The sequence below is a fragment of the Canis aureus genome, chromosome 4 (assembly GCF_053574225.1).
Source record: "Canis aureus isolate CA01 chromosome 4, VMU_Caureus_v.1.0, whole genome shotgun sequence".
NCBI lineage: Eukaryota > Metazoa > Chordata > Mammalia > Carnivora > Canidae > Canis > Canis aureus.
Window position 1 is genome coordinate 46,424,175 of NC_135614.1, and position 13,218 is coordinate 46,437,392.

The window sequence follows — 13,218 nt, forward strand, 5'->3', positions numbered from 1 at the left end:
TAAAATGCTATATACCTGGAATGTCATCAACGGAGATTTTGAGCTCACCTCCTAATGATTAACTCTTTTGAAAAATACAAACATCTCCCCACACACACCAAAAATGTCCACATAATTAAACAAATCCACACTTAGATGTTTGTTCCTTATTACATTCCCTTTTCCCCTGGCCAGGAGAACTAGGACAGTGAGGGAGGCAAAGCATGATTTCGTAGGTTCACAAAGGGATTGTGTTAGTGCAAAAAAGAGAGGGGTCAACAAAGAAGGAATGATTGCAATTGAAAACAAATAGCTTTAATCACAGAGGTTTTTGCTCAAGTCATTCTCATCTTGGATATTAAATGTACGTCTCCACGTGTAGGACAAAGGAGCCCTTCCTCAACCAGCATTTCTAAAGCAGGGTGTGAGATCCTCTGGTGAGCTGGAGCCTCAATCTCCAGCACCCGTATAAGGCCACAGGCGGATAACACATTCCTGGATACCCTCCTCACAAGTAAAAGCAACATTTTCAAACTGATGACTCTATCTTCCTAAACACTCTGAAAGGCCTTTCTGCCCTCCTCAAAGACTCCTGGAAATGTGGAACAAATATTAGGTGCTAGCATCCTGATATTGCAGACAGTAGGAGGACTTGTCACAATGCAGTGGAGAGTATGGAATTTAAATCACAGCAGACCTGAGTTTGAATTGTGACTCTCTCACTAATAAGTACAACCTCATACAAAGTTCCTCAGACCCCCTGAGTCTCAGTCTTCTCATCTATAAAATGGGAGCAGAGACAAACCACCTATTAAATTGAGTAATAAGGAAAGAATGTTTCTGGCATACAGTAGGCATACAACTAACATTAATCACAATTTCTGCTTTCCTTGTTGCTGCTATCTTGCTTATTATGGTAGCTTGATAATCTGATTATAAGGGAATGAAACAGAATTATCTAATCAAGACTGCATGTCTTTAAAAGACAAACTGACAAGACCAGACAGAATGATAAGACCTATGTCAACTTGCTTTGTTTTAATTTTTTTTTGAAGTTTTCAATTTGGCAATCAGAGCCCAGAAAAGCAATATGGTTCTTTGATTTCTTCCTGAGAAACTGTACAGCCTTTATTGTCTTTGTATCGCACAACTTTGGCACCTAATTATATCCTACCTTGTAATAATTAGGTGTCCTTATAATCAAGTCTGTTTACGACACGTGCAGTTCTGATCCTTTAATCTCTACTGAATATTAGTTTTTAATGCTGTAAAAAGCCACAATTTAACAATTTTATTACTACATAAAATTGCAAGAATATTTTGAAGAAGATTCACCAACAAGTTGGATCTAACATTTTCTTTTATAATTAGAAGTAGCACAAAATCATACAAGGAAGCTTCAATAGTAGAAGCCCAGGCAGTTTCTATGCCTTTCCACTGACTTGCTGTGTTATCTTAGGCTAGTCACTGATCTTCATTTTTGGACCTGTAAAGGAGCCTGCACTTGAGTCAGATACTTGTCTCAGCTAGACCACAAAGGTCTTTTTTTTTTTTTTTAATATTTTATTTATTTACTCATGAGAGACACAGAGAGAGAGGCAGAGACACAGGCAGTGAGAAGAAGCAGGCTCCATGCAGGGAGCCTGATGCGGGACTCAATCCCAGGTCTCCAGGATCACACCCTGAACTGAAGGCAGGCGCTAAACCGCTGAGCCATCCGGGCTGCCCTAGACCACAACGGTCTTAGAATTCTGTAATAACAAGACTATAATAAGACAACTGTAATTTTCAGGCAACAAATCTGGTACTTGCTTTGTTATTTTATATTGTGTTGATTATAAATTGAAAAGCCTGTTGATGGAATGAATGTAAAATAAAAACAGGTATGGTCAGTTTACACAGTATATTTGATACAGTGTAATGATCCACTCTCCAGGCTCCAAAGCCTAGCAAAGAAAAACACTGAATGGCCACATGGTCCAAGACAAGCTTTAATCGTCTATGTTCCTTAGAATCTTGAATAAAATAAGGATAATAACAATATCTAACTCAGAGAGTTATTATAAAGACTACATACATAATTCACTTAATGAGTGGCACATACATTTATGTTAGCTATTATTGTTTATTTTTATTAGTAAAATAGAATTACGTCAAAATACTGATTTCTGAAGGATGAAACTCACTCCCTATTTTGTTATATGCATTATGGATATTCGTCAAATGGATAAATGGAAGTGATTTTTTGATCAATGTGTGTCACTCATTAAATATTCAGTAACAAATGAGGCATGCTTTAAAGCATACATTTATTGCCAGTGTTACTATTTATTAGGTTTTCATCTACATTAAGAGAGATCAGATAAAACATATATTGATTGAACTTAAATGCATTATTAAATTATAATAAAACTAACAAACCCAGACTTGAATTTTTTCTGAAATATACATTTCTGGCATATTTTACACATGAGAGTAACACATGAGACTACATGAGACCTATATTTATATAACTATAATGAGACCTATATTTTCAAATATTCTTTTGAGTATCATTGTAAAAAAAATTATATAGTTAAATAAAAATAGAGTAAAAGCCACTCAGAAGCACATGAGCCAGTGATAGCTGCTGCTTACATTTTGATGGACATCCTTCTAGATATCTCTCTATAAATAAATTCACCTGAAATAGACAAAATTATGCACAAATAGGACAATGCCAGCCGCCTCTTTTTATTCCAAACCTTCTTCCATAATAGAAATGCATTTTCTAGATTATTGATGGCAGTTAATCTGGGCCCACTTTTGATTCAATCAAATTATTTTAACCTTTCATTTAAGGTTTATCAAAAATTTGAGATATTAAATATCTGATTCAAGAATATTATAAAATGACCTATTTAAATTAATATTATTGACATCTGAGGAATAACTTAGGAAGATCTCAATTTGCATTTTTTAAATGTGTTTTTCTATCATTAAACATACGAATCAGAAAAATTAAGCAAATACCAGACTGCATATTTTACACAATAGGAAGTGCAACAAAATGAAGTGATATAGACAAACCTATAAAAAGCCAGACAATAGGAATAAAACTTGCAAGATGTTGTTATTTTCATTCAAACTACCAGCTCCATTAATGGAAATTAAGTTTATAGGCTTAAAAGAAATATTAACAATTTTCCCTTTAGATATAAAGAGAATGATGTTACAGTGTAAGGAATGGGAGATTAGTAAATGCAAATTAATTGACTTCTTTCTAATGAATAAAAATAAAGATTTCAGAGACATAAAAATATGAGTTTCATTCCACAAAACAGAAAATAAAATGATGAATTAGAATGAATGACTTTCAGAATACTCAAGTCATTTTGCATTCTACTATTCATGTAACTGTTTAGGAACTGTAGCCTTCTTCAAAGAAATATCCTAAGTCCAAATAAAATATCTCTCTGTTTCTTAACAAGGACATTTGATAATGAGGCATTTAGATCAGCAATAAAATGATTTTATAACATAGAAAATGATTCATTGACCTGGATATACAAAAACCAGTCAGCTAGTATCACTTATTTATTTGACTAATATCTGAGTGGTGCCCATATATTAGAAACTACTTCAAGCCCTAGGTTTAATAGTGTCCAACAGAGGAGCCACCAGCCATATGGCCATGGGCTATTGAGCACTTAAAAAGTGGATAGTCTGCAATGACATGTATAAATGTGAAACACATATGATTTCACAGATTTAAACTATCTAAACTATCTCAATCATATTTTTATATTGGGCACCCACTGAAAAACGCTATTTGATATATTGAGTTAAATTAAATAGATTAAGAAAATTAAGTTCACCAGCTTCTTTTTACTACTTTTAAAGTGCCTACTAGCAAATTTCAAGTTACATGTGTGGTTTGCATTATATTTCTTTAAAAATATATATTTATTTATTTGACGGGGTCAGGGGGAGAGCACAAGCAGAGGGAGAGGGAGAAGCAGACTCTCCAAAGAGCAGGGAACCCAACACAGGGCTTGAACCCAGGGCCTCAGGATCATGACCTGAGCCAGAGGCAGACACTTAATCAACTGAGCCACCCAGGCACTCCTGCATTATATTTCTATTGGACAGAACTTCTCCAGATGATAAAAATGTTTAATGAGGAAACAGGTCTTTGTATTCACGTTTGTGTGCTTGGAGTCAGGCACAAATGCCATTCAAGGACTCCTGTCAGATGCTGAGGAAGGTGCATTATAAGGAGCATGCCAACCTCTGAAATTTTGCCATCTAGCAGTATGCATCAAAAAGACGGGAAAAGGTACATAATCACAAAGCCATTATATATGCTAATCTAAAATATAACACTGCTTTATGTCAAGAAATCTCTCTAATAAAGTTATGGTTGTTCAATACATCTCATTTCTTTTATCACAAGGGGAGCATTAAGCTGATCTGCTGTTCAGCACCTACTGCTGGGATTGTGGATGTGCTTCTCAGGCATCAGGAGGGGGACGAGGAGCTCATATTTTATTTGCTTTTAATGGCAAATTTGTACAGTGGATCAAGAGAGCGGCCTCATCACAAATGCTATTTGAAATTCACTGATATCCCCAAGCTAGCTAAGTTGGATCTTAGGAGGGAGCCAGGAGAAAACATTTCAAAACATCCAGAGGTCCCCAAAGCCTCCCTAAGGATCTGAAGGCCCACTGTGGTTGTGACAAAGAGATTACAGAACTGTCAAATATATGGTAGAGATTAATTAACAGAGTATTATCTTTGGTGGCTCTGACCAACAGTACAAAGAAATTATCAGGAGCCAAATAATTACAAACCAGGTATGCTTAGAACAAATTTAAAATAGCTTATCTTTATTTTTACAGTATGTTTTATTCCCTCCAAAGCCATTTCAGGCTAAAGAAGTCTTCTTAACTATATGGAATCTCTGAATTTTCACTCTTTAGGATAACATTTCAATTAATTTAAGTCATTTTATCTCTCACATAGAGATTTCCACAATTATCTGTCAAACTCAGGCATAATTTTGCTCAAAATAAATGGTTTCTATCATAAAGATGCACTAAAACAATCAAAACACAATCATATTCTCAATATTAGAATGCAGGATTTGTGGTACAAAGCTTATGTTCAAAGGTTTTAAAGAAAGGAAACATAATTTATAGAAGTTTAAAAAGATACTCCATGTAATACCAATTCATTAAGTAATTTTGAAAGGGTCAAATCTTATTTTGCTTAAGGGTTATCTGATACAGAAATTACTGGAGTTTTATAAAATATGCACTCTGTCCCTGCTCATTTTCTGAATGAATAAATATGAGGCCAATTTTATACAGAATCACTTCAACTTGAACTAATAATAATTGTGTATTACAGCCTAGCATGTTTCAAAGGGATATGTATAAAAAGGAAGGCAAAAGAAAACATTAAATCAGCCACTAATTATAATTAATTCATGGACAGTTGAGGTTTATTGGCTTTGGCTAAAGTATGTAACAGTACTCATATGGAAGTCCAGGGTCCAAGCTAAAAAGCACCGGGTCATATAAGGACTGTTTTTATTTGCTGAATAGATTTAAGATACAATAGACTGTTTTTGAAGATAAAATGATATAAGCAGAAACTTGCAGATCTCACCAGAAACTGTGAATCTCTTACTGATTATTTCCTTTATTTTCAGGAATGTACATGGGTCCTTTTGAGAAATTTTTAATCATTAAGAAAAATTAAAACTTGCTGAAAGACATTGCATGGGATTTCATTTACACTGAATCATTCTGGGGCACTAGATTTGCACTGAAACATATAAAGAGATTCGTAAAATTAGCATCATCTCTTTTTAATTATGGAGAGATGGAGAACTAACCCATGGAATAAGAATGATTTTGAAATCATAAAAAGAATCTGACCTTTGTGTATGGTAGCCCTCTCTTAACTGATATCCCACCTACTCAGCTGGTTTTGTGATACAGTAATTATCATATTTGACCTCTGTCCATGAGCAAACTATTTAATTGTTCATATCAACTATTGCCCACAATACTTTCCAATATGCCTATTCATCATATTTACTACCTGCTATGGGGACAGCTGAACCTCTCCTCCTCACTCATGGCTCTACATCATCACCATCCAGGGAGAGTTATTCAAGTGAGCATATAAACAAGTGGTAAGTGAGCCAACCATCTAAAGTTTTATATCAAGGCACCTGGGTGGCTCATTTGGTTAAGTGTCTGCCTTCAGCTCAGGTCATGATCCCAGGGTCCTGGGATTGAGCCCCGTGTTGGGCTCCCTGCTCATCAGGGAGTCTGCTTCTCCCTCTCTCTCTGCCCCTACCCCTGTTCGTGTGAGCTCTCTTACTCTCATTCTATCTCAAATAAGTAAATAAAACCTTAAAAAAAAAAAAAAAAAAAAAAACCTTTATATCAACAGTCCAGAGCATGATCCAGAACACTGAATAACCACAGTATACAAATCATAGCATTACGTCAAAAGCTATAAAACTATAAAAGAAACTAAAGAAAAAAGCTTAGGGCATTAGGGAATAAGGAATTTGGTTGCCAAATACATAGACATTGACCTGACCAGTGCTGGTCTATGAGAAATTTTCACAGTAAAGACAAGGAATTTTTTTGCAGAAAAAAAAAAAAAAATCAACAGAATCAATATAGCTATCCCATCTGCATAGAAAAACTTTTGAAGCACTTTTAAATTTACTTTATCAGCACTCAGTTTGAAATGATCAATATGCTAAAACTCATAATTGATTCATATATTTGCATCAAGAATAACTGCCATTGGACTTCTATTTACCATCACATTATCAACCATCATTATTTTTTATTTGTAGTAGGCTGAAAATAGTGAAATTGTATTTCTTTAAAAAATAATTCATGCTTCTCTCCTTCATTCACACTACTTAGAGGTGTGTACATATGCATATGTGTGCACACACATATTTTCTGCCTCACACATACACATCAACTCAATACAGGTCACTAAAATTGGAAGGGATTTATTCTATGTTCAGCACTTCAGAATAAGAGGGTGGAAAAGGAGGTAGAGAAAGGAGGAAATAACATGTGTTTGCAGTATTTTGAAAATTAAAGATCCCATATACCAAATGCCATACAGAAATAATTATACTTTTTGATTTCCTAAAAGTACAATCATTAAACAGATGAAGCTATTAGAATATTAAAATAAAAGGTTGTTCTAAATTTTTAAATACAAGTAATGCTTGTTTTAATCATACTGCTGTCAGATCTAATGCCATCAATAAAAATTAAGGATGCACATTCACAATCAATTTCAGAGGTAAAAGACTCATTGTATTAGATGCTAGTAGAAGTAATGCCACTCTTGCAAAAGAAGAAATAAAAACAAACTGGTTATTTCCCATGTTAGTCTCACCAACATGAACTGTGCCCTTTAAAATATAATTTTTCCACTAAGTGTAAATATAACCCCTCTCTAAACAAGCAATCAGCATGATTACTATATTAAAAAGCATATATTTCCACAAAATCATTATATTAAGTAGCAAACAAATGTCTTTTTCCCTTTCGTTACCCTCCCCCTAATTAATTAAAGATTGGCACAGTCTAAGAACTAAATTTATTTTCAATTAAAAAAAGAAGTCCGTATGTCATGATAATTTTTTGTTACTATTTCTAATGTGCAAAACAAAGGTTTGCTGTTAGCATTGAACATAGTAATCAAAACAAATCCTTTAATTTTCAATAACTGTAAGGATATTTGAAGAGTTGTTCTCCTAGCAAGGTACTACCTCAATGGTTAATCCTATTAAGAACTGAGCCATGCACTGCGACTAAATCCTCTGGGGAATTTGAGGAATCAAAGGCTTACTGCACACTTAGAAGGCAAGGACTTTTGTAAAGGGCTCTATTATATGAGGAACAAAAGAATACCACTTGTGTACTTAAATATCATCTGCTTTTCCTTCCAAAATACTCCATTTTTAAGTAAAGATATGTGATTTAAATGTATTTAGAGTTTAGCTTTTGGCACCACTCTCGTTTCTGAGTAGAAGTGCCATCTGCGGGCCCCATGGCTCACGCATAATGATATGCTTACAAGCTGCTTCCCTTTTCTGCACAATGTACCCTTTTCACTTTAACATACATTTTCCATAAATTTTTGAATAACAAATTGGGCTGTGGAAGTTTGTTGAAACGGGACAAGGGAAATGCCCGTAGGCTAGAAAGCGGCTATTTTACTAAAGAAATTGGCGCAGTGGAAAATATCTACCCCACCTGCCCCCACCCCCAACACCTATCTTGAGCTGTGATCCTTTAAAATTGCAAATTAAAAACTTCTCCCCTCAATATATTAGGTCTGTACATTAACTTGGGCAAAGAGCCCACATGCCTGCCATCCATTACACCTGCTGGGTGACAAACAGATGAGAGTCATCATGCAGACTCCCAACGTTTGATCTCCTGATATCGCCAGATGTCCCCCATTTACATTCAAACATAACCACAGTCATTAATGCAACTAGCCCGGCTGGCATCTAATAGGGGGGAAAAATGGAATTCTAATCTCAAATCCTAACTATCTAAAGCTTTCAGGATGTGAACATATATACTATTAAGTGTGTTTCCATGAGTCTAACTTTCTGGCTATTAAGAGAACTGAGCTCATCGTAGGACTGGAAACTGGTACAGATGGACAGATTCCGCACATATTTCAAGAGAAGACCTGCATCTTGCCCCATTTGGCTTCTGAACTTTTAATTTAAACAACAAAATTTACCTTCCTGTTATCTGCTATATCCTTAAATACAGTAAGAATAATCTTGCTTGTTGGGTGCAATTCAAATACCCCACATAGGGAAAACTCGTAAACAGACAGCAGAAGTCAAAGAAGCCATGGAAAGAGTAAATCTTAATTTCTTCCTTGCCTCCCTCCCTAGTCTAACAGCACTCATGAAACTGCTTACTGATAAGAGTCAACTGGAGAACTTAAAACAAAAGATCGTATGCACAGGTATCAGTCCACAGCCCCTGGATGAGTCTCCAAGGATGAGACCCAGGAATTTTAAAATGCCCGTATTAATTCTCTTGAAATCAATCCTAGACCTTGAGCATATCCTGGCAGTATATTCAGGAACTATTCATGAGAACATGACTTAACAGCTTGACTTTTTGAGACTTTCTTTTCCATTCTTTGTTTTACACAGAAAATATTTGTAGTGCATCTACTCTGTGCCTGGCACTGGGCATTTGGTATTCACAGACTCCGTAAGACACCAGGATTTATCTCAGCAGAGTCAATACATGGCTCTAGGTACAGAGAGAAGTCTGCCTAATATTATGAGAGCAGAGAGATTCTTACATACAAACTAAAAGAAATGAAAAAACCCAGAGACGCTTTCCAGAATTTTACAAGGGGTCTACCAACTGGACACTTCAAGAAGGTCTGGGAAGGAAGAAACCACTAGACCTCCTACAAAATATATCAGTATCTATGCCCAGGAGGGGCTCTGACTTGTTTAGGGGAAGAAGGTTGAATTTAAGCATCAAGGAGGAAGCTGGGAAGCCTGCAGCATCTTACTGCATTCCTTCCTTTATTTACACTAGAATCAGTTTAGACCTTCTCCCTTCTAGCTCCCTCTACCACTGTAATGAAAATATTCTCCTCAGTGAGAGTGTCATTGAGCAGCTGCCCTGGACCCTCATCACTCTTCCCCTCTCCCCATTCCATCTTCCTCATCTCACTGCTGGGTGAAATTACTGTGTTCATGTGTGTTTCTGTCTCTTATCTGTCTCCCTTGCCTATTATTCACCTGTTCCCAGGACCTAGAGCCACACCTGGCATGAAATGAGTATCCAAGTACATGTTGAATGAATAAATTAGTGAACAAAAATAGTTTTTCTTAAAATTTCTCGCTTCCTTCTATCACCCAACATGGATATTTTTCACTGTATGTTCTTGGATTTATATTATTAGTGATTGTTTTCATTTGAAACCCAACCTGATTCTCTTCTAAGATTATTGTGGTCTATATGCTATCTCACTTTATTCACTGAGGATGCTTACACTTGGACTCAGTCAGCAACAATCCATTTTGATGCAAGCCCAATATATCTTCAGCCCATCTCTCCTGTAATTTATAAAATATCCTATTGCCCCTCAGCAGGGACAGAATTCCAAATCTTATTCAAATCTTCCACTATATACTCAAGAAGAACAACAACAACAAAATCCCCTCAAAGGAAAAAGTGCTAGAGGAATTTCTGTCTCGAGGTCAAGTCTAAGAGGATAAACACAGGCCATCTACTCAAAGTAAGAGGAATTAAACAATGAAATCACTGATTTAAGGCTTTTAATAACAATGGCAAAATATTAAATCAGGCTTAAAATTACCAAGTACCATCAGGCCACTTTTACTTGAGGTTTTTTTTTTCTTCAGCTGCTCAGCACATCCCTACAATTTCACGGCACCTACTAATAGAAAGTGAGCTCAGATTCTATTGACAGTTTCATGACAAGTCATACTTCACCTTCCATTGTCCAGTCTTCTTAGCTGTTCATTATCTTGACTGCTGTGCCTACGAGATAATGATACACTCTGCTTCTACCCCTGACTAGAACACATTTTTGCTCCAGGGTTCCTTTTAATTGAAACACACTGTCGGTATTACTGTTTTTGGTGCAAAAGTAAACACATTTTTAACACAAGAATTCAGTCTGTATTTGCTTCACCAATAGGAAGTGTGTAAAAAGTCACCTGCCTCTAGAAAAGTGACTGGATGATTCTTTTGAGACATTCATATTTTTACTCTTTTCTTTCACTTTCATTACCATTTGTCACTTCTGAAATGTGATAATCAATTATCTCTGTGAGAAAAAAAAAATAGTATGACCATCCTTACCATTTCTCTGAGTGTCCCAAACCCATTAAGGAAGTACTGAGTAATGTCTCGTCAACCCTTAAGCATAAAATTGACTGAAAATGCCTTTAACTTTAAAAAAAAGTATAATAAATTGTACCTCTTAAATTATCTGTGTCTATTGTTAATCCCATTCAGTAGCCACCGACTGACTAGAACAGAATTGCCCAACATCGGGATTAGTAGCAGCTGAGCATGGCCAAGATGCTGCTTTTGCCTAGCAGAGGTTCTCAGAATTTGAACTCTTTCAAGAAAACAAGTGAATTCTTTCTACAAACAAATATATTTCAAATAAGAACTACATATATAAAGAGGAATAGGGTTTATTTTCTCACCCTCTGGCAAAAAAATATATATGATACTCTAACCATTTAAGAACAATAATACATTAAACACTGTGCACAACTTCATTTTATACCAATCAATTAATACAATCATATCTATGATATTAGAATTCTCACCATTCCTATTTTATACATGAGAATATCTAAGCACAGAACTGTTAAACATCATGTCTAAGGACATATCACAGAGCTGGACCTTGAATCTAGATCTGAACCCATACCCCAGGTTCTTAGCCACTGTTCTATGATGCCTATTCTCTCTGAGTTTTTAGTTAAAATATTAAAGCACTTCAATGAAGTCATCTAATGACTGTCATGTATTCTTATAATAAAATATATATGGATTTAAATTTTGAAAACATAAAATGGATTCACAATTTCAGGTTGACCTTAGAAATATTTGTTAGTATTCCTTCCATTTATCAATTGTCACATTACTTGTCTTTTTTTTTTTTTTTTTTTTATCACTGTAGCCAACACAATTTTGATTGTTTTTGCCACTACATATTTGGGGAAGGGGAAAAGAAAGAAAGAACATTTACTCTCTCTTCCAAGAGATTAACATAATATGTGTGTGTGGCAGGGGAGGGGGCTGGGTGGGAAGATGACAGGGGAAAGGATTAAAAATTTACCACCCTTAGAAGCAAAATGGTTCTCAAATATTAAAATGCAAATGAATCTGCAGGGAAAATTTTAAAATTTCAAGTCACTAGGCTCTCCCTAAAAGATTCTGATTCAATAACTGTGGGGTAAGGTTCAAAAAGTGGATTTTTAACAAGCAACAACAGTAATTCTACTACAGACAGTTCATACCTGTGTTGTCCAATATGGTAGCCATTAAGCTTATAAAATGCAACTAGTCTAAAATGACATGTATTAAATGTAAAATAATACACACTGAATTTCAAAGATTCAGTATGAAAACCAGGATATGAAATATCTTATTACTTATTTTGATTATATGTTAAAATTCTAATGTTTTAGATATATTAACTGTAAGAAAATATATTACTAAAATTAATCTCATGTCTATCTTTTTTAGTGTGGGTACTATACAATTTTAAATTATATGTGTAACTTACATTGGTATTTCTATTGGACATTATATTTCTATGTGGACTTATCTTTCTTTTGGGCAACATTAGTTGACACTCTCATTCCCAGGCAAAGGTAGTAAAATAATTCTAAATTAAAACCAGGACCAAGTGCATATAATAAAAATTTTAGTACATAAGATTTCTTTGAATATTTTTAGAAATCTGATAAAGATATATGCATCAACTAAACTGCCACATCAATAAATACATCAAATTTATATTTTTTAGTGAAACAAACAAACAAAGCATTAACTAACTATCCTTAAGCAGCATTCAATGATTATCAAATCCCATGTGTGGCTGGTTTTTGCATTCAGTTATGAACTTCCTTGGTGCATAATATATGTATGTTTGTATATTTGTATATATGGACATTGTTAATACAGCCTATCACTAAGTATGACTTTTCATTTTGTGCCTCATTCACAAAATAATAGAAACATTTAGCAAGAAATCTGTTAAATATAATCTAATACTATTGAAACTGGCAATAACTATATGAGATAAATTGATTTGTATGGGTAGGTGGGAACATAATCACCTTTATTAATATTTTCTCTATTGACCAATGTATTATCAATTCCAAAGAGCTGACATAAATTAAAGTATCTGAAATCAACATGTTATGAATTACTACCAATACTCCTAAACTATCCATTATCATTCTACTAAAATGAGGTCCATACACTTAGTTTCATAGAATTTTATATGTTTGAATGATGATAAGTGAATTTAAATCTTGACTTTTCTGACTTATATGCTATATAATCACATTCTGATGATAGGTTATACTAGATGTCACCAAACATTCTCAGTTCATGGTAACCTTAGTGTCTTGGTAATATTTTCATGATGCCCCTAGGG

At 34.7% G+C, this 13,218-nt stretch overlaps 1 protein-coding gene across 3 annotated transcripts in view; it reads right to left on the reverse strand.

Annotated features, from left to right (window-relative positions):
• TENM2 (teneurin transmembrane protein 2) overlaps window positions 1-13,218 on the reverse strand; it is a 1,508,878-nt gene that overhangs the window by 1,129,229 nt on the left and 366,431 nt on the right. The window lies entirely within an intron of this gene.